This window comes from Pleurodeles waltl, chromosome 7, assembly GCF_031143425.1.
Source record: "Pleurodeles waltl isolate 20211129_DDA chromosome 7, aPleWal1.hap1.20221129, whole genome shotgun sequence".
Taxonomy (NCBI): Eukaryota; Metazoa; Chordata; class Amphibia; order Caudata; family Salamandridae; genus Pleurodeles; species Pleurodeles waltl.
The window spans coordinates 388831548-388854675 of NC_090446.1; the positions used below are offsets into that span (position 1 = coordinate 388831548).

General features: G+C 41.9%; 1 protein-coding gene across 2 annotated transcripts in view; it reads left to right on the forward strand.

Moving 5' to 3' along the window:
* Positions 1-23128, forward strand: part of LOC138304101 (protein MTSS 1-like) — a 545913-nt gene that overhangs the window by 49362 nt on the left and 473423 nt on the right. The window lies entirely within an intron of this gene.

The window sequence follows — 23128 nt, forward strand, 5'->3', positions numbered from 1 at the left end:
CCTTTTATTGAGTTGCTTAATATGAAGGCATCCGTCTCTACATGAGCCCCTAAAGGCTCACCAAGAGATAGGTGAGACATTGCACAGGATGTTACTAGGTGATATTTGAAATGCCATCTGAGAACAGGAGATCATCAAAACGGATGGTCATTAAGGTCAAGCATTTGAAGTGAGAGCAGTGTCTGTGATAGCAGTTCGTTTTCAATATAGGAGTGCAACTGCAAAATCCAAGAGATCCACGCTGACAAGTGCCATGCTCAATATCGTACAATATACTCAACCTTCTTGTAACAATGCAGATGATGGTAGCTTAAGATCTGATTTCACCTATCTGAGATATCCGAAATAAATTTCTTACTGTGTCCAATGAAAACAAGTTATGTCCGGTTGATACTTCTGCTCGTTGAAACCCAAAAAATAAGAGCTCTACAGGTGGCCTAATACATCATTGTCCATGAATAGCAGTAGCCATTTATGAGCTCTATGTGGATTTTTCATGCATCAGATATGAAATGGGAGAAATTAGGTTTGACTGGTTTTAAAATTCGAACAGCCTCTCAACAAATAATGGCTCTAAGCAGACTAAAACAATAAAGATGGACATTTTGTCCAAGATTTCCATTTACAACAGGAAAAAGGAAGTTTTTTTCCATGTTTTGAAAAGATGTGTCATGTTCTAGAGTAGAGTAGTTTTTATAACTGAGGAAGTCAGACGTGATGAATGTGAAAAATTCCTAGATAGGTTGTATCGGACTAGAATGAGAAGAAAGGAAGTTGGGGGTGGGAGGGATCAACAGTAAGTATTTGGGTTTTGTTAATATTCAGGTTGCATCCAGAATTAATAACAAATAGTAAGGAATCCACTGCAGGGCCTCCATGGACTTGCATCATCCGTTGTGGTTACTGGGGTAAGGCTGGCAAATACCAAAGTGCTCTCGGATGTGTATCAGTCGCTTCAGAAAGTGGAAACAAGGCTGGACCGTATAAAGAATAGCCTTGTACAAAAGAGAATGAGCAAGTGGTGAGATTGGATGATATGCTAGATAAGATTGATGGCACTGAAAACTATTCTAGGTGAAATAATGTTAGACTCCGGGGCATCAGCAAGGAAATTGCTAATGTAGACTAGAAGGTTCATGTATAGTGTCTTTTTTTTGCCCACCTCCTTCAGACTCCAGAATATTAAACTATTGATCTAGATCACACTCATACACTTATAAGGTGTACTCAATGTTTCAACTACAGAAGAAACTGGTTCCAGATGTGCGAAGGAGAGCACACAACTCGTGTTGGCGGCCTGCAAACCAGAATCTGTATTTTTTCAAGATGTTGCCTCCCTCACTCTAGCTAGATGAAGGGATTTAAAGCTTTTGCCTCACATCTGAGAAATTAGATAATTCTTAATAGAAAGGACTGTCTATTCCACCTCCAATTTATGATTCAAGAGAAACAACCAACTGTGAGAGAAGCGAAAGTAGCAAAAGAGATGCTAGACCTTGCCACCAACATACAAGCACCAGCAGTTAAAGAACCATTTCTTGCCAGAGACATTTGTGTCGAGTGACTGAAAGAAAAAGTAAAGAAAAGCGATGATGGTGACGCTAACAAGAAAAGAGAGAGCGACCCATGACTTTGGATGACAATTAACATACTGTTGTGGTTTTGGCACTAATGGCTTTGAAATTCCCTGGTAAATGGAATCTCCATAACAGAAAGAACTATTAGAACATTGGAATGTTGGCAGCTCCATTGAAAACAATGGAGTGCTCCGGGCTTTTACTGGCCGGTAAAAGCCTGGAGCGCCAAAATTCCAATGTTCTTTGTTCACAGCAAGAGCTTTGAACAAAGCCTCCCGGAGCCCCCCTCGGGCTTCGTGAGGATTTGTTTTATTTAATAGAACATTCTGCCCTGTGTGGCTTCAGCTCAGGCCTTTAATGGCCGGTAGAGCCCGCCAAGGCGGGTTCTAAGGCTATATTGGAACACACCCCGATACGACTTTCTGTGCTGTGATATCTGCATTAGTTTGTTTACCTGCGTGGTTCATAGCCTGCACAAAACTGGTACATTACATTGGCTGAAAACCAGAGACTCTAAATGAGGAATTACACTTTGGTGGAGATGTGGTCTTGAACCTGGAACCATGGAACTATACCTTTGAGCGAGCTCCTTCACTTAGATGAGGACTGTTTGTATTGCCACAGTCACACTGGTAATCTAGCTAAGGCTTTATATGCAACAACTAAAGTATTTACGTTTGTTTTTATGTAGTTTTCTTTGAGTTTTGATCATTGGTTCTAATAACTACAAGGAGCAGGGAATGGAGAGTGGCTTGAGAATGAATGGGAATGTTTTGAAAGAATAAGGAAGAGTCTGGAAGATGACACATTAAATTGCAGATTACATTTTCCAAAGGTAAAAATGTACAGAAAAGCCACCAGCGTGGGTAGAGATGTAGAGCACCAATGCAATACAACCACTGAACCCATGAACAATAGTATTCCTAAATGTATAGGGACTTAACTCCCCTGTCAAGTGAAGAGTGGTGCTGCAGTGAATGATAATTACAGATGGCTCTAGCTTTCCTGCAAGAAATCCATCTACTTATGAAAGGCATACCACATTTCCTCTAAATTTTATGCCATCAACAATACTAACACAGTGGGTGTAGGTGGTCTTCTTTGATGTGGCCTGAATCTACTGTAGATACAAAATACGCAGATATAGATGGCAGATCCGTAGGAACCAGAGACATAGTGGACCAGACCCACATGACACTAATTTCATTATAAACTCCCAATGCAAAGAAGATAAGATTCTTTCCCAAAACAGCGCAGATCGCATAAGGTAATTCAATTTTATGCTATGCTACGTTCAGTGGCAGAAAGATTTTCTCCGATTTAGGCTTTTCCCACGGCCCGACCATATTTGCTGCAGGGCATCCAAGCTCTGAACCTTCTAGACGTTTAAAGTTAATAACATGTGGATAAAAAAAGGCTTCACATTATTCCAGAGCACAAAAATCATATGTGAATAGATTTCCTCTTACTTTTAATTGGTCTAACCTAAAGATATTGAAGGCTTCAATAGGTGTAACTGCACTGTCACATCATGCACTGGTTTGGATAAACCTCAAACCCCCTCGCTCAGGCACCACAGAAACCGCATGCAAGACACTGGATAGTTAAAGAAATCACTTTATGGGATCCAGCGCTAAGGGAAAGGATACAGCAAGTAATAGAATGATGGCGAGGTTAACTGTGTCATACAGCAAAATCTGTAATATGACGAATTGATCTCCCATATGCCCGCTTTTTAACGTATAGCCATACAACTGAAATTCGGTTTAGAAACGCAGCTTTAAGAGCTGTGGGATTACATCATATAAGTGGCACCAGGCGAATTTACAGAGACTTAAAAAAATAATTGATGGTGACAGCTACTAATGAAAGATCCAGGTAGAACACTCTTTTATACCAAACGTGGAAAGAGCAACTATACCCATATACCCAGCGTGACTATCTGGCCGATTAGAACCCATTCACACACCAGAAAGAATTAGAATCTCATGAAGATGAACTTTCTGTAGAGGCCCACGGCCGCTTTAAAAAGAACGCAGAGAGAGAAGGGACCGAGAGTTGACAGTCTTCCCACCTCATTCCTACACTGATATACTGGCTGACACACTCTCAAAGGTTTTCAATTACATCTTAACCCGTGGCATAGTGACCAACACCGAGCTTGAATCCCTATTCACTCTCATGTTGAAACAAGACTAGGACCAAATGTCCTGGAGTTTTTATAGGCGCATTGGGATCATTTACTGGGAAGACAAACTTTTACGTCCATTTTGGGTTCCAGATTGCACACTATCTGCCCCTGATATTCCAAAATCAGGATTCATAAAAGGTCGGCACACATGGGACATTATAGAAACTGCAGAGTAGAGAAAATAAGACCGGGGCACTTCGATCGCTTGATACTCAGAATGCCTTTGAGGGTTTGACTGGCAACATTTAATTACGGTGCTAAATAAAACACAACTAGGCCCAATATTGAAAACATTTATCCGGTCCAGCTACAAAATAAAATTAGTGAATTGCTATAACCGTGTTTATAAATCTAAAAGTTGTTAAAAAAGGGAGTGCCTTCAGTACAAGGAGTATATACTTTTGTGAAACCTCTGCACTTTTTCAGGAGAAAAACGAAAGCACAATCTTAGTTCTGTAAAAACGTTTTTATGATCTTCTTTGGTGTTGAAAGAGGACTGTGGGCTGAGCTTCTAGGAGCCCCATAAAACTGCACAAGTGGCATTGGAATTCACCTGATGTCCGATCTGGAAAAATGTTATCTTCTCATGGTTTTGTGATTTGTTAAGGAGTGCTTATTCACAAATTAGTAAACAATAGGGTGTGGTTCTTTACATTTGGTGGAGGTATATGAATTAGCACACAAGTGGATAAGATGGGAGCTTTGCATTCCACTTTAGTTTTGATGGTTTGTTACTTCTTTTGGTTATAAGCATGGACCTCAATCCATTGCTGGCTCTCCTGACCAAGATGTAGTTCCTCCTGTCTCAGTTTTTGTAACACATAGGCTTTAGGAGCATAGGGTAGTGCTTATCTGGGTCCTCCCATTTAGATGTCCACGTGCTACCAAAGATGGACCCACTCATACCTCTGAACTTCTGCTAAGAAATCGATCTGAACAGAAGTCTAATGATTTGGCTGAACTCTATTCTAACTACGTGTGCAAGATAGTCTGATAGGCCTCAATTTGTGAAGCCATTGAACAGGTTATTCACAAGAAACCTTTCTCAGGCCTGCAGTAATCATGTAGGTGTTGTGCTTTGCAAGCATCACAGCACACACATTTTTAGAAGAGAGGCAGCCCTCTGCAGAAGACACTAACATACACCACAAACCAATGAAATCGCAAGGTAAGTTTATCCCGTGCAGTTGAAAAATCTGGAGCAAGAAGACTAGTAAATTATCAAAATTAGAGTGGTTGGGAGATACAGAAGTGATGGGGGGATGATGATGCTCTAGGCTACACAAGCTAGCTTTTAGAAAAAAATGTTTCCTACATTATGCACATGTCTTTGGCTGAATTTGATGTATCTGATCATATCTATGTAGAGTATTGTAGAGGGGAGCATTGCTTTGTCAAATATACGCCTGTGATGCTCTGCTGTCAGAGTGTGGGAAAACATAGAATGTTCTCTCTTCCCTCTGAGCTGTTGCTGAGAGAGTATTGGGGTTGTATGTTTAGGTCATTGGTTTGTCAACTGTATATAGGGTCACACCATGCTTACAGTAGAGGACCAGCTCCTCTAAAAATAGCTAGCAACCCAAAAGATACCACCTCACCGGTGTGCCGGGAAAGATGGTAACTAGAGAGGAAAGGCAGGATGGGAGAAAATAATGGGGGAATAAGAGGTAAGGATGTGGAAATGTAGGATGACCTAAAGAATCAGGGTGTTAAAGAATTCCCATCCTACCTTTATAGCAGTGCAGTGCATCATAAAGCAGCCTGTGTGTGGTGGGAAACACACCTCCTTCCCTCACCACAATGGAAGAGGGTGTTGCTGGAAGATCGCCTTATCATCCCCTTGCAGCCGAATCGCAATCAGCATCTCCTATACGCTTCTACCTTTAAATATATTCACTTGTGGCTCACAGCCGAAGTGGGAGCTTGAGGCTTAGAGCTGGTACTTGGGTTTTGGAAAGGAAATGGGCATTGGTTTGTTTAGGAATTCTCACAGAGAACTGATGGACCAGCCCCATCACTCCCTAAGCGTGGTTTCTCGTGGGATGGGATGTCAGTTCCATAGCCCTCCACCTCAGCTGACCGGCTTGACGGCCTGACTTCTTTGATGAGGCTAATGTTGTCATAGCCCTCTGTGCACTTTACAATCAGGTGTTGCACAATCTTGTTTTTTCAAGCTTTTACTACAGTATATTGCTGTTAAGCATATGACTGATCAATCGGATAAGTATTATCTTAAGTGCAACCTTCATTCATTGTGAACAAAAGCATGGACTTGTGCACTCGGTGGAAGAGGGTGCAATACACTCTGGCAGTTACTAGGGGAGACAATAAAAAGCTTTAGGGTGCCTCAAGAGTCTATGCAAAAGGAACAGATAGTGCTTTGTTGCTTGCTTAATGTTTTACCTTGTATTAGCTCTGCTTCTGTATGCTGTCTTTCTCGTTATTTCTGACTAGACTGGTACATTCCTAAATTACAGTGCCTGCTTAAACGTTTTTTATCAAACTCTACTTGAAAGGAAAACTAAGAGTGATATGCACATCTCCTTTCCTCAGTTTTAGCGAAGTCCTCAGAGGGGGAGCGAGAGGGTAATCTTTCCATCAGTATTTCATATCATCTATGACATAAGAGCTTCAAGTGTTTGAGGCTGGACAAACCTGAATGGGGAAAAATGCTGAACAATATGGAAAACGTCAAATTATACAGCACGTCAGAAGGGAATGAAGACAAACTCGGTGCCTCAGTGGAAAAATAGTTTGTGCAGATTAGAATTCGTGAGAAAAAAAGATTAGCAAATGGAAAAAGATTTGTCAGAAATGCAAAGCGTCCAGATGAGTTACTGACGGTGCAGTTGGAGAATGCCAAGAGAGAAATACTTTTTTCCTGATCCAGTGGGATTGCGCTCTGGATTTAGAAATTCATGCCTAAACCGATTGTGGCAAGGACATTCTTTGTTCTATCTTTACCTGTTTTCTGTGGCTAAGACATTGTAATGCTCCAATGCAAACTAAATCTACTGCACTGTATGCAAACAGTAATGTGATTAAGGAGTGCCAGTGTCTGTGCAATGCCTCCGTCTTCTTTCCTCGTAAAATGATGGTCAGCTGCCAGATTACAAATGCACTTCAGTTGTACCCTCATTTATTTCGTCACGAAAAATACAGACTTCCTTATCTCCACCCTCTTGACCAGGACTTTGTGTAGAATTGACCAAATCTTTTCTTCTGGGTCATTCTAGTATGAGATAGTAGCCACTCCTGTCTAAATAATGAGTAGACTACCACCCTCTCCTAGGCGGTACCAATTGTATTAGCTGTCGGGGCGACTCGAGGAGTGTGCACCACTGTCTGGAGTTCCTTTGCCCAGTCTCAATAGCCACAGAGCAGAGGGAGTGCTATAGTTTGAGCAGTCTTTTATAAAAATTCTCTATACTCTACTCCAAAACGCTGACTTCCAACGACAGTTTAGTCTTGTTTAGCTCAGAAGGAGCTGCTCGCTTAGAGATTTTTTCAGTGTGCACATTGTTTACAATCGCACTTTCACATCTGGGGTTTGACAGCCCAGTTGTCAAACAGGCCTATTCCTAGCTACATAAATTAGGTGGACTTGGGGCCCAACTTTTTCAACAGTTGTCTTTCTTCAGCTAGCCCCTATTCAACCACTGACTTGAGACTTTAAAAGTCATGTGTTCCTTAATCCTATTGGCTGTATCCTTCCACCTGCACTCATGTGCATGAATAGAACTTCATGAAGGTCTGCTTTACAACCATATCCCTGTTTTTAGCTCCTACTGGCCTCTCGTGAGTCTCGCTTTAATGAGCTAGTGCTGCTTTTGTTAGCACTTTAAACACAGACCTACTGGCTTTGCCAGTTCTCGTTTTCATTGTGCTGCCGTTTTACTGTATATGACGAATGTAATCCTATTGCATTAGTCAGGTCTTGCTGGATAAATAGAACTTTCAGCCTGATGCTTTAGGGATATTTGTGGCTTGCCAGCACATCCAAAATATCGGAGTATTCTTTTTTTATTAAAATGGTTTAAGCCGTTACATAAACGACTTCTTACATTTTTAAAACTATTTTATAGCTTAGCGAATCCCACCTTTCCAAGGGAGTAAGTCCCCTGGATGGGTTTTAGTCATACCTTGCTACAAGGCCAAATTAGTGCATCAATGAATCGTCCTAAGTCGCCCAGGGTGGTTGTTGTGAATGGTCAGATTATTTCAATAATGTTTTCGGAGATCCAATTAATAGCCACAGTATTGTTCATCAACTTCCTGTGTTCAGTTTGAATCACCACTGCATCCTTTATGGGACCCTTCTTTTTACGAGCTGGGACAGTGCTTTGCTCAGTCTGCATCACATTCCTGCCCACGAATTTAACTTTTAGGCATCTCTCTGCTAATATTGTCCCATAGGAATCCGTAGGGTAGCTAACAGTTGTGTGTGTTTGTTTAGTTATGTTTGATATTGATGAAAATGAAACATGAACAAAAATTGTGTTGACAAATACATTTTATCGAACCACTGTTGACAATTATTTTTCATAATGGCTCTAGCCAGATTAACCAAACCTGCTGAAAGGCATTTTTGAAAAACCCTTCCTTTCTTCATGTTTGATTTTCATTTTATGTGTTCTGGAGTGGGGGGGGGGGGGGGGGGGGGGGGGGGGGTGGGTGGAGTCGGTCTGTGTTTTTTTTTTTTTTTTTTATTATTATTTTTTTTTAGTCCAAGACTCGTTTTCCTGTCTTCCATGCCCCTTGAGATCCTGCTCTACCACTTAACTAATTTTGTTTATAAATCCCTCACTCCATTTTCCCCCTTTACTCCCTTTTTACAAACTCCTTATTCCCACTTTACTTCCTTTTTTCAAACTCCTTCCTTTTCCCGTTTCTTTATCCCAGTTTTTACAACCCCTTTACTCCTAGTTTAATACCTTTTCAAACTCACTGCTTCACCTCTAGCTTTACTCAAGTTTTGTTTTTACAAACCCCTTATTCCCTCTCCTGCTTTACTACTATTTTTTTCAAACTGCTTACTCCAGCTTTACTCCATTTTCTCTACCGTGTTACTCTTCTTCATGGCTTACTCATTTTTTTTTGGGGGGGGGGACCTCCTATGCCCCCTCTTGCTTTACTCCTTTTTTACAAATACATTACTCTGTATCACACTTAACTACTTTTTCACAAAATTCTTACTCCCGCATTACTCACTTTTTTTTTTTTTTTTTTTTTACAAACCACTTAATCCGCCTCCCACCTAACTCCTTTTTTCTTTTTTTAAACAAACCTCTATTTCCTCATCTCACATCCATGCCTCCCCTTCACTGCTCACCTCTTCATAATGAGGTTCTTAGAAATACCGTTTACCTTTATCTGGAAAAGGTATCTCGTTCTTTTCAATTTGTTATAAAATTAAGTTTATGCAGCCTGACTTCAGATTAGAAATTCGTCAAAATGTCACATTACCGTTTATTTACAGCTTGATGTTTCTCGTCATCTTCACTCAGCCTTCAGTTTTAGCAATGATTCAGCTAAGTGGTTTTAAAACACCACTTTCTCTAGGCCCTTCTGACATGAATTGTGTTGATTTCCCAAATGCTTGTTTTACAGTCTGTCCTATATGATTTATTTTAACAGGTTGAGTCATTTTAATCTTCTTGGGCCGACTGTGACAGGTAAACGCAAAGATCGACAGGCCTGTGAGAGTATAGTCCGCTGTCTTCAAGGCATGAGCACTGAAAAACAAACCATTCTGATGACCGGTTGTGTCCTTTATGGTGGTATCAGTACCCCTAGTTTTGTGGCATTTGAACGTTAGGGGTTTATAGTAGTGGAAGTTAGTAGAAGTTAATCGGTAACCGTTTGAAGGATGTTGCTCTCATTGAATACACTGAACATTTGGAGTTTGAAAGTCAAGTTCTAAATGTTTGGAGGCATGGTCGGAAAAGTACTAATACGTGTTTGTGCCTCGTACCAGTTCAGGACTCCTTTTATACGGGTTCCGGCTCGTCTTGTGGGAGCCTGGAGAGCCGTCTTCTGGCTCTCAAAGCTGCTGTGCGGGAGATGTGCAGGCTTTGCTCTGTTGGCCAGTAATACCGTGCTTCAATGCACTCTAACCTGCGTCACTCCCCTCATTGAGGCCCCCTCTATATTTTTATGAATACGTTTTCCTGAATCTGACATTTATCCATGTCAAACTTGTGTTTAGTGATTCTTAGGATAGAGTAGTCCTAGTTTCAGTTCCCCTTTTTGGTTGATGTTGGAATGCTTCCTCCTACCCGGTGACATGTTAAACAAGTTTTCATCTTTTATTTTAATAATAGTGTTTACTCTCTTTTATGTAGCACTTTCATGGGTGGGTTTGAGCCTCTAAGAGCCTTAATCACCAGAGCTCCTTTACCCAGCACAGCGTTACTCACCTTAAACTTCAACGATTGGTGTACAAATTATAGGCCAGCTGTCGGCCTTCACATCTGTCCTGTTCTTCGTGAAGTGTTTATCTTTAGTCCCTACAGGAGGTGTGAACAGAGCATATCGACCCAAGAAAGGTTCAAGCTCGCAGTCCGTAGCTTTGATGTGGAATCTTCACTTTGTATTTTCTAAAACTAGCCTCCACTTCTAGAGTTCATAAAGTGTTGGTGATGCAATAAAGTGCACTGCAGAGATGTGGGCAGGGGTTCTTTTATGGTTTTAATCGGTTTTGATAATTTCAGTTAAGGAAGTTGGAGAAAACCGTTTTCTCTCATAGATCTGTTTTCTAAACCCCAATGTTCAGCAGTTGTCAGCTTCAGTGTAGGGTGCAGATGGCCGATCTTCCGTGCTCCCGAATTCTGGTGTCTTAACAGCTTTGTGCAGGCGGATTGTGTGACGCCCCAGACCGAAGGTTAAAGACAAGAAACTAGAATTGCTTCATGGAATTGAAAGAAAGCCGCGTGTGGTGGGGGAGTCGGGAGACAGGGTTCCTAGTTTTGGGGCTGTCAAGCAAATGACGCCTGACTGCCATTACTGAAATGAAGGTGGCTGGTGTCTAGCAGTTATCAGTTATTTCTAATAGAACTTATGAAATTAAATACTTTCTTCCTGCTTATTTTTTACCAGGTTATGCTGCGTCATTCAATGGTACTAGAAAAACACGCACTTGTATTTTTTTGGGTCTCTGAAATATTGGGTGTGTTCCTCGAGCATTGGTGACCTTGTGGAATAAAATCAAGATTTTACGACCACACTAGAGAATTAGGGATTCTGCGTTTTACAGTTCTCTCTGTCTACAAAACTGTTAAATGTGGCACTGTAATCCTTATGCCCCAAATAGCAGAGCCATGCTCACGATTCATAACTACAGGAGCAGTACTAGTTTGAGAAGGATGGTTTGGATCAGAGAATAAATCTGTAAAGGCAATCTAGAGGGTAAGATTAATTTTACACATGATGACTAAGTTGATGTCCTTGAAGTACTCTCATGGCATGGACATTCTGAAAAAATCCAACACAAAGAAGTAAATACAGTTGTCTGCAAATCAGGGAGTTGGTTATAGACATGAAGTAGCTCAGTGATACTTCAATAGTGACATATACCTATATTAATAAACAGAAATAGATGACCACAAAGAATAATTTAAATAGTGAATACTTACTGACCCTAGCCAGGCTGTTCAACAGCACTGCTGTAGGTCTCCTTAAGACTCCAACAGAAACCTTTCTGTAGTACCTCATGGGTCACTTCGGAGGGCAGTGTCTAATGACTAGAGGTGTCAAACTATGTTTCAGTCGAAAATACAATTGCTACCCTGCTGTTAGTTCCATCAAACAAAATGTTTCCTTCATTGCCATGAGATCTGGATTTGGACACAAACAATCTACTGCGCTGTCAAACCGTGGCTTGGTTGTGCTAGCTTCCGAGATTGTATGCCTCTTTGGTACATATCTGTGAAATCCTTGGCCTCTTCTGCTGTGGCAGCGCATGCATACTCACTCGTAATTCCTCTGTTCTTCTCACAGCTGTCACAGCTCCCTGAGAGCTATACAAGGTCTCCTGTTATGCCTACAAATGCAACAGCTCACATTAGAAACATGCAGTACTTTTAGATATAGAGCTCATAGTACTTAAGTTTGGTTTATGGTTGTCTAGCTTAAGCCTGAATAAGATATTGTTGAATGTTATGAACAAACGTGTCACTTCATAATCCCTTCCTAACATACAAAGCCACTCTGCCTGTGACACAGACATCAGTAGAGCTGAATGACATGCTGTCTCTTTCATACAACACAGTACAGCATCACAAAATATGTGAGGCAAAGTTGTTTTCTCTTGCTTTCGATGTCTCCATGGCCCCCACATCAAATTCTATATCAGTGGCCAACTACAAAGTCTTGCACAGAAGTTTGAACTGAAGACTAAATGAGGCTCATCGATGATCCGTGTAATCTGTTTGTTAGATGTGGGCAGTATATTGACCAAGATGTTCTGCTTGTATCCTGTCCTATCAACATTCCTCCTTGTCTAGACTTTAGAAATCATTTGAGTACATTATTCTCTACATGAATAAAAACGTTTACAATGTTGATCCTTACCACTTTCTGACACACATTCTTCATTAACCATGCAGACAACAAAATCATGGTAATCGACCAGACTTGCATCCCTGAATGTGCTCTGCCTACATATTTAGAGGTTCAAAGATAATGGTGCAAAATACTCCTTCAAACAAATCTCTGTGGCAAAGTGGTCAAGAGCGATCATTAAGATATGCATCACCTTTGATTTATGTGACAATGTGAACATTTGACAATTTGAAAGTTGCAGTCTCTAATGAATTGGACTTAATTGCACCTCTGCATAGGGTAAATAAAGTCCTCTGCTAAAAAGGAAATGCATAGTTCTCTGAACTCTTCCAAACAAGGAAGAATCGTTGGAAGTTCGAGAGAACTCAGTGTTCAAAGAGATCTCCGTACTCTAACAAACCTCATAGCAAGAAGAAAATACCCACATTATGTCACTGCGACAGAAGCAGTTTATGTGTAAGGTAAAATAAGTAACGTACTGTATCGCTCTTGAGAACTCTCTCAAGGGTGAAATCAAACTGTGCACGATGGGACACAAATACAATCCTTCATAATTGTAACAACAACCTAGCTTTGTTTTCCAACAGAATCATGGAATTCATATCTTCTTTTGAAGCAGCATCTTCTTCTGCACTTCTCTGCCATCACTTCATGTCATTAGGTGGATTATCCTCCTGGTGATATCTAAGGATAATATAATAAATACAGTTGAGAATGAAACCCAACGTTTTACCATGATGATGCTATTCCTTCATATATTCTGAAAGGGAAAATTAATTTTCTCTCCAACTTATATGTATGTTTAGCTAATATTTCCCTTAGATGGTGTCTTTTGTGACCCTCAATAATACAAGTTACTGTATCATAAAAATGCATGCAGATCCAAACAGCCTAGCTAATTTGTGCAAGTGAGACTAACCTTCCCTAACTTGGAAAGATTCTTGAGAAATGTGCAGCTATCCAACTTAGTAAACATATTGATGAAAATGCTCTCCTTATCAACTTGGCTTCAGGAAAAGTGTAGCACTGAGACTGCCACTCTTAAAATCCTTGATGACATCCACTTTTTTGCATTATGTACTTAACTTTTAAGAACAACCAATAACATTAAATACTATCAACCTAGGTTTTTGCAGATTCTGACCACTTTCATGTGCATCTGAGTTGTGGTATTGAAATGGTGTGCTTTCTTTTTCGGAAATCGAATATTATTGGTTTGACTTGGGAGACATACCTCCAACACTGCACTACTGACCCGGGGAGACCCTCGGTGTTGGATCCTAGCTCCTGAGTTGTTTAACATTTGCTGGAAGCCAACTAGGATCCTATGAGGGCAGTTGACGCGACCATTCACCAGTACAAAGATGATACTTGGATCTATCTGAAGATCTCCTTTACTCAAGATATGCCCCCCTGAAGTCTTGTCGACAAAATATCAACAAGCATTTGCAATGCAACAGGTCTCGCATTTCTCAGAGTTAGAGCTATTAGCAGTTGTAAACTCCCAACCGGACTTTTCTTGCTTCATTAAATGGAAAACAATTAGCACCATCGTGCTGCTAAACAAGTGAGATCTTGCTGCGAAAAAAGAGAAAAAGTAGTCCACAAACCGGATGGAAAACCGCAAGCCTCGTAGTTTTCAGTACTTGGTCGCTGCGCTCGAGGAGGGCTAACCACCGGAAAAGGCATGACGTATGCATGCCTTCCACTAATGAAAGCAAGCAGATTTTAAAAGGCAAGCTCACAAACCAATGAAAGACACTGACGTGACATGGGCGGGGCTCCGAGCCCTTTTCTAAATACTATAGCGTCTCAAAAGTGATACACATGCACAAGCGCTTGCTACGCAGGCTCGACCCTAAAAAAAAAAAAAGCTGGATGTCTGCTAATTTTTTAAAGATGAATCCAGAGAAAACAGAGTTCCTTCTAATCAAACTTCAACACAATAACAGAATAAATGAGTGGATCAATGAACTCAATAGCGTTTTTCCTTTGTTAGCACCACTGAGGTAAAATTCTTGGGAATCTGGATTGACTCAAATCTCTCCTTAGCCTTTCATGCTGTATAAACTGCTATCAAAGCCTAGGCCACATTGTATCCCATCAGAAATCGTCTTCTGTCAGGTAGTTTCCAAACTCAGTTATGGTAACACTATTGCCTGGTGTGCCTACTTCTCATTTAACCCCCATTATGAAAGAGTCATGCTCTGCTGCCAAAACAAAAAACAGCTTGAAGCCTGCCCTTTGTTTACCGTTTGTTGGCATCAGCACACTTCTTCTTTGCAGCCTTCTAGTTCACCAGCGCATTGCATAGGTCACATCCATTCCTAACAGTGGAGCAGGATACAATCACAGATTGATTCAACTTAATCTGTACCTGTCCGTTGTTTATTATGTGATTGAGATACTATATTGTTAGTTTTACTAACTTTTAGAGCCATGCAAACAGAACATGTGTGACTGGCAAAATTGTGCCCAGCGGGACAAACAAAATTGTAAAGATTCATTTTCTATAGTTAACTTTCTTTTATTTTGCCAAGTCTGTTTTTCTCACTTTGCACTTATGTTTTCTTTTGTTTTTTTCTTGTGGGCGATGTTCTCAAAAGATGACGGTTGTTATGTCCTAAACATTGCAAAGCAACATTGTATCTTTCTTATGTGTCATTTCTGAAATTATGCTTTTATAAATAATTGTACAGTACACCCCAGTCCGCCCCACTCCAGTATACACTAAGTCACCCACCCCACACCAATCCACCCCAGTCCAATCCAGACCACTCACCCCAATCTTATCCACTCTACCGCTCTCCAGTCCTTCGAACTCACCACACTCTTCCCAGCCCACCCCACTTCAGTCCTCCCAAACCACCTCACTTCAATCTGTCTCATTCCAATCCAGAACAGTCTGCCCCACTCCAATCTAAAACAATCTGTCTCACTCAATCCAAAACAATCTGCCCACTCCAGTATGCCCCACTTAGCCACCCTATTCCAATCCAAAATAAACTGTCCCACTCCAAGCTGCCCCACTTCAATCTGCCGTGATCCAATCCACCCACTCCATCCCAGTTCAGCTCTCTCCAATCCAATTTACCCCAACCCAATCCAGTCCACCTTTCCCCAATCCATCCCACCCCACTCCAATCCAGTCTGCCCCACTCCATTCCAAAACGGTCCTCCCTACTCCAGTCTACTCCAATCCATAACGATCTGCCCTACTCCCATCCAAAACAATCTGCCCACTCAAATCCCCACCCTATTCCAGCCCAAAACAGTCCCAGTCTTTTCCACTCTAATCCACCCCACTCCAATCTGTCCCTCTCTAATCCATAACAATCTGCCTGACTCCAGTCTTCCCCACTCCACTCTGCCACATACCAGTCCAAAACAATCTGCCCTACTCCGGTCCAAAACAATCTGCCCCACTCCAATCTGCTTCAGTCCAATCTACCTCACCCCAATCCATCTACTCATCCCAACTATCCCCACTCCAATCTAACACAATCCATCCCACTCCAAACCACCCCACACCAATCCAGCTCAATCCAGTTGATCCCACTCCAGTCCACCTCACCCCAATCCAGTCCACCCCAATCCACCCACCCCACCCCACCCCAGGTCAAACCATCACAATCCACTCCACCCGAGTCCAATCCACCACAGTCCGCCTCACTCCATTCCAAGCAATCTGCCCCACCCCATTCTAAAAGAATCTGCCTCATTCCAATCCAAAAGAATCTGCCTCATTCTAATCCAAAACTATCTGCCCCTCTCCAACCCAAAACTATCTGCCCCACTCCAATCCAAAACAATCAGTTTTGATGCAATAGTTGAACAGATAAGACCACAGCATACAGAACATATATGGTAGTACAATACAAGTGCGAACACTGGTATGACAGATCCGTTGATGAATGGTACAATACTCTTCTTTGTGTTCCAGAAAAATATTTATTTGGATCAGTAGTTGGATTGTTCATAGGCCATGTATAGTGATAGTTCTTAACGGTTTGGTGTTAAATTGAACACAGCCAATCAAGCACAGCCAACACGTGTTTCGTCACACAGTGACTTTTTCAAGGCTGTAAAAGACATATTGTACAGAGGTTTTGATTTCACATCTGTACATTGAAACGGCATATGTAAATATAATAACAGACATGCGAAGTTACAGACATGACTAAAGTGACCGATTGCATAATCGTGGACAGATGTAGTTGCAAACCCGTGAGTACAGTAAGAGTTGTCATAAGGTGAGAGAAAGTAAGAGAATAAGTTAATACCAAATCTCCGTGTATTGCAGTCATGGACACCCTAAGTGGTCAGAGATAACAAGCGCTTCATAGGTTACATATGGACAATTTAAAAAAGCCAAGTGTGTTGAAATAGTTGGCACGCGTGAAAGTGAAAGAAAATTCTGAAGTTAAGAACCTATCTATACTGTAGACGAGTAGATAATGTATCCAACCAGAAAAAAGAAGGGAATAAGGGAGCTGTAGCGAGAAAAGAGAAAAGACAGAGCCCAAATGCCAAATAAGAGAAGAAGGTATGTAGACCTTATGATAAGGTACATAAAGGAAAATAATTACTGGTAAAGGTACCTGTATCCTAGTTAAGTGAGTGACGAAGTACGTTGTTCCGGTATCATATAGTATAAGGCCACCATGGGTAAAGTATGTACCATATGTACAGAAAGGAGAAGAGTCGTAAATGAGCGAAGAGTCAAGGGACCTTGGTAAGCCCTACAAAAAAAGGGGGTGATAAGTTTGAGTACCGGACTGTATAACCAAAAACCTGAGCAAGTAGTGTGATTACCCACTCAATTTAGGATAAAATTGTGGTATCAGAAAACTGATTTGAATTTTTCTCCGACAATATTAAGATGTACCGTGACCCCACCGGTGAGCCCAAATGGGTCTTACCTATTGGATATTGGGTCCTAGGAAGCCTTGTTTATTGTCAAAGCCGTAACGTAGTAAGCAAAATTAGAGTTGCTAAGCTTGTGAATAGAATTAAGGACTCAGGCTGTTCCCCGCAGAAGTAGGCATGTAAGCGCCGAGGTTACACGTGTGTACAAAACGCTTCTACACATAGCGAAAAGCCAAAACTGGGGTCATTTAGTGAGGTAGCTAGAAACTTCATTCATAATTCCAAAGAGTATTTGGATGATTCCCAAGCATTGTTTCAACGTAACGTAACTTAAAGGAGAACCCAAATGGTTCCTAACCAATTGGTTGGTGGGTCCCGAAAAGCTTAGTTAGTCGGCAGTGCCGTAACAGAGTAAACCAAGTAAGAGATTTAAAATATTTAATTATATAAATAGTTAATGGGCTCCAGCCGTTCCCCTCAGAGGTAGGCATGTAAGCGCCAAAGTTCCATGTGTTGCAAAATCGCTTGAGAATCTGGCGATACGCCAGTGCTGGACATATGTAACAAAGCAGCTAAAACTTACTTAATTCATCAAAGTGAACATATTTTCTTACCTCAAGGTTGTGCTGGGCATGCACTTCCAATTCTAAATAGTTCTGTTAGCACCCGTCATACGTGGAGTTTAGGTAGCAGCTGCAGTCATGGACATAGAAGAAGGACTAGTAAAAAGTATACTTAGTTAAAACTAGCGCACAGTAGGAATCCAAAACATATGGGCATGGAACGGCGACCATAATTAAAAGATAAACCGAGTACCTGGATAGAAATTAAATGGGTAAAAGTATTAGGAGGGAAGGAAATGCCAACTACTATAGCTACAAAATGGGTCATGTAGTGTGATGCAATAGTTGTTGTTAATGCTATGAACTTCCCTTCAGCCTGATGAAGGAGTCTCCAACTAGAGCAGAGTGCAGGTGCTTTGGGCAGATTACCTCCTTAATGTTGCTCCTAAACTGCCTTCGTTATAGGACATCAATTTCAATAGCCATATACCCTGATGCCAGACTCCTCCCTGGTACTAAAAAGTTTGATCATATCTCCCAGGTTTTCAAAGATCTTGAATGAACCTGAGATCAGGGTACTACGCAGCACGTGAACCTCCACTTTTGGGGAGTGGGGAGACCAGCACCAGAACAACGGTTTGAGGATCCTGGATGGATGCACATTCTCAACTGTGGCACCAGAAGTATGGCTGCTGTTCCACCACTAATGCACGCCGAGCCTCCTACCTCCTGCAGATTGCATTCAGGTCTAGCTTTTTTTTTTTTAAGTATCCTGCCTGAGAAGGTGGTCCTTGCCTTAATTATAAAAATAAAAACAATTACATTATTAATGTAGAATTAAGAAATGCAGCAAACATTTTTCAAGTTCATCATGTCTCCAGATGCTGAGACCTCAACACAAAGGCACGTCAAGGAGCTTGCGAAGTTGTTTTCTGGCTTGCAGCTGTGTTTTGCAGTGGAAGCATTAGGTGTTTCACAACTCTTCAAGAACTGGCTTGGTACCACAGACAGCGGGTGCTTGGCGCCATCTGGTTTGTGAGAAGCAGCAGAAGTAGAAAAGTCCTCATCTCAAGGGTTGGAGACTGCTGAGAAAGCGGAAAGCATGTTAAATAAATGTGACTTGTTTTAAGGATTAATCCGAGCTCCAGGCTAAAGCTGGCTACAGCGGGTCTAAACCCGTTTTGTGCCCGGCTAGCATGTGAGACGACGAGGAGATGAGGCGAGTTTCTTAATAGTGTCTGACAACCACATGGTCATGTTTTTTTCAGCCTGGAAGCATAACCTCACGCTGTTTAATAAAGCCATAATTATCTGCTTGCAGTAATTGAAAATGGCTCGGTTGCCCTGACATTTACGCACATCCCAGCAGCTAAATAAGGTATTCCATGCCAGGTGAGTCAGACATCCTTCGGAAAAGCTGGGGAATGCATTTTTATTTCCCCTTGCTTTCCGTGGCTTATCTTGTGTTGCAAACAGCCACCACATGCTCCTCAACAATTCACCTTTCTTGCTTTGCCCCAGCCTCCCTGATGCATGTTTTTGTTGGACCGTTTGCTGTAGGAAATCGCTGCGATTTGACGCGATGCAGTCAGTCCGCGTGGTGAAGGCAGCGGCCTCGCAAAGCGTTGCTTAACGAGCACCCTATGTCTAGTCTGATTCTTGGTCTGCACTCAGGCGCGGCCTGTCCTTTAGGGCGGAGGGGCCATGCCCCCCCACCTTTTGCCCCTCATGGAGAGTGTCTGTCAGGCTGAACAAAGGTCAGCCTCACAGACACTCTTCATGTTCAGGTCGGGCAGCCAGGAGCAGACATGCGCAATTTGCGCAGACACCTGGCTGCCTGAGCTGAACTTTGCTGGGCTGAGGAGGTCACAGCTCCTATGAGCGTGACCTCCTTGGCTCAGCAAAGGTGCCTCGAGGCCCTCCCCTGGGTGATGAGGAAAGCGTCACCCATTGACTTCGACCTGGGCTCTACAGGTTTAAGACTTGAAGCGCCCATGGCAAGTGTCAATCAGTGACACTTTGTGACAGAGTGAGGTGGGGTCAGCAGTCTCACTGACCCCATCCCACTCTGGGACGAGGCTAGGTCAGCCAATGAGGGAAGGCAGTAGTCCCAACCCTCCTGGGACCTCCAAGGCCAAAGGTAAGTGTGTGTGTGTGTGTTATGTTTTAAAATGTATGTTTGGTGCATGCATGCATGTTTGAATGTTATGAGGTGTGTGTGTGTGTGCGCGCGCGCTTTCCCACCCCCCCCCCTTCCCAAAGCTGCCGGCCGCCACTGTATGCACTTGACTTAACAGCAGAGATATTGTGAATGAACATATGCTGTTCGAAATGAGGGAGTGTTTTGTATTCGTTGAAAATTATAGAGCGGATTTACAGTGCACCGACCCACGACACGCTACCTGTTGAAGGGTCATGTGCTTAGATAGGGGTGTGTCGTTTCTTCTCTGGTCTTCCTTGTGCATGACATTTTGGCACCAAAAATTACACCGTTCTGCTGGTTGGAACACCCTTTAATGCACGAGCCTTTGAATAGGCTGTCCCCTTATTTAATGACTGAGTGGCAAGTTGTGGAAATTTAGATGACGTTTTTTTCACTTTTTTTCAGTTTAGTTCAATGCGTTTAAAATATATTGTTCTCGCCAAGGGTGCGACAAATGTACATAATTTAAACACCTCAACAATTAATCGCTCACAACAAACCTAGAAAAGCTTCAAAAATGTTAAATCGTTGAAACGTCTAATGCTATAAGAAGATGAATAAAAATCGAGACATAGAAACAACTGCTAGAAATATACATGTCTAGGTGCTAACAATGTAGGATACTCTATAAAAACAGGTATTGAGATTCTAAAGCCCTTTCTTCTAAAGGTACATATACATTGATCAGATCTGAAATCTTCTGCTTCCATATATAATTCCTAGACTACATTGTTTGAATGGGAAGTCATCCAATGGATTCCTGACACATACTCCCGCAAATCTAGTATTAAGAAACTGTTTCTGTAATTGCACCTTAGCCTGTATCTAGTAAGTATGGAGTGAGAGTTCAAACCACTTTGTCTCCTTCTCGGCCGCAGGCTCGTCTCAGTGTAAAAAATATGCCTACTGCCTAGTTTGTTCTAAGTGTCGCTTTCATGCCCACAGCTGCATACGCATAGAAATAAGACACAAGGTATTGTATCGCGGTTAAACTATTCGAGTAGCGCATTAGACTTTGTTCCACAGGCACCATAACAAAGCAATGGATTCAGCAGATCAGGACACTATTTGCAGGTGGCTAGAGAAAAAAACTGTTTAGTCGAGGATGCGGTAACTTATGAGCAGGCATTAAGGTTGAGTGGATGTGCAACACTCAGAAAAGCCATGAACTGTGAGCGACTCCAGAATGTAGAGCGTAACTGAGATAATCTATAAAAATAAAGTTCAGAGTTCTTCCCACAAGGTGTGGAGAATGAGCCACCACCTGGCCAAGATCCAAAAGTGAATGAACACAATCTGGCGCAGGGTGATTATTGGTACAGGTAGTTCTGCACAGAGCATTCGAGTAACGATTTGTTTCAAGATGCTCACAAATTCAGTGTATTCCAGTAAGACCACAGGTCGTGCTGTCTGCAACCTTATACTCAATTGTAGCCAGATTCATCACTGTGTGGAGCTCACCTAGTTCATTACGTCTGAGGCTGATATTCTCTCTCTCTCTCTCGTCAGCTGTCTCTCTCTCTCGCTGTCTGTCTCTCTCTCTCGTCAGCTCTCTCTCTCTCTCTCTCTCTCTCTCTCTCATCAGCTGTCTCCCTCTCTCTCATCAGCTGTCTCCCTCATCAATACATTTCCCTGTCGGGCGCACAAGCTAAAGATAGATATGGTGGGAGCTAGCTTTGCAGCTTGTAGACACACTCCCCCGTTTTTCTCCTAGGTGCGCTGTTTTCTGGGCGAGACGATGTGCCAGAGTTCGAGGAGGCATGCTCCTCAAGAGGCTCTAGGCCCCTGGCCTAGTCAGGACCTACTTTATTTTGGTTTGATCTTTGCTACCAACTCGTAGGGCTCTTTGTAGGCTATCTAGCTGACTTCCGTAGAGGAGTCCCACTGCTCTTTTGACTCCAGGAGGTAATTCGACTGTGTTTTGGATCTGTATGGATACATTGAATGCAGACATTCAGGATCTTAAAGTTTTAAAGGAGACCAGCTGAGTGCAGTGCTATAGTAGGAAGCTATTGTAGGCAGAGGAAAAGTAGGTAGGCATACCTGAAGGCAAGAGGTCAGAAGAGTATTCCAAAGTTCCCCACCTGCATTGTTCCCAGACTCGCCAAATCTGAATACAGATGTTCAGTCCTGTGGGTGCCTCTTTGAAGTGTGAAAAATTGGGTATGTGGGGGTTAAAATACGAGATGGGAAACATCTGAGGCCTTTTCTTTTAGTGTGTGATCTGGAGTGTTTCACGCCTCCAGGTCTCTTTATGTTAAGCAGTAGCAAAAGCGACTGGGATTGGCCCTGAGTAGGGCCACTGGAATTATGAGTTTTTTTTTTTTTTTTGTGGCTATGACACTTTCTGCATAATTATGCATTTGCACATTCACCACATAATCCATAATCCACTGCTAATCTGCAGATTTTAACCAAACAATTGCTTTTTGCTCAAATGGATGAAAAGTTGCTAAAATGTGGTGATACGTGTTGCCTTGCAGTGGCAGGCCCCTTGCAGAGATTGACTGGTCCTATTTATGTTGCATTTTGCTGTATTTGGGTGTTCAACTGGTAGTAATAAAGAAAAACATTTGCCAGCCTAGGCAGTGATAACGTGTGTAAAAATTGCAAAATTAGGAAGTAATACTGTTACAAAATGTGCACCTCTACACTGCATAATTACCTTTCATTTCAGCATAATTTAGTCAACCCTGCTACATAAATTGGTCGTCCTCGGCACATAATTCCAGTGGCCCTGGTTTAGAGGCACTGAACTTCACTGCCTCTAGGAGTTTATAAATTCCTGTTTTTGGTATGAACAGTTACCCTGTTCCAAAAGTTTAAATCTAATAGTATTTGTTTCTGTTACTAATAAGGCTGCCGGTTTTCCGTCTTTACTGATTTTACTGCTAAATAGAGACAGAAAAAGGCGTTTCCTTTCTATGTTTGTTTTTAAAAGCAGAAAAATACAAAAATGTGCTTTTGAGTGACTTTCCATGCTGTCATTGGTGAATTCCAGGCAAACAGCTGAACAGATTGCCAACTTGGGAAGTTAAAAGAATTGGTTGAGGTTTCCTCAACTCAGTGCAGATCTCCATATATATTTGTTTCATACTATAGATTAGTTACTTTATTATATTAGTCTGTTTAATGTTTTAAAACCTGACAGGCATCAATGTAT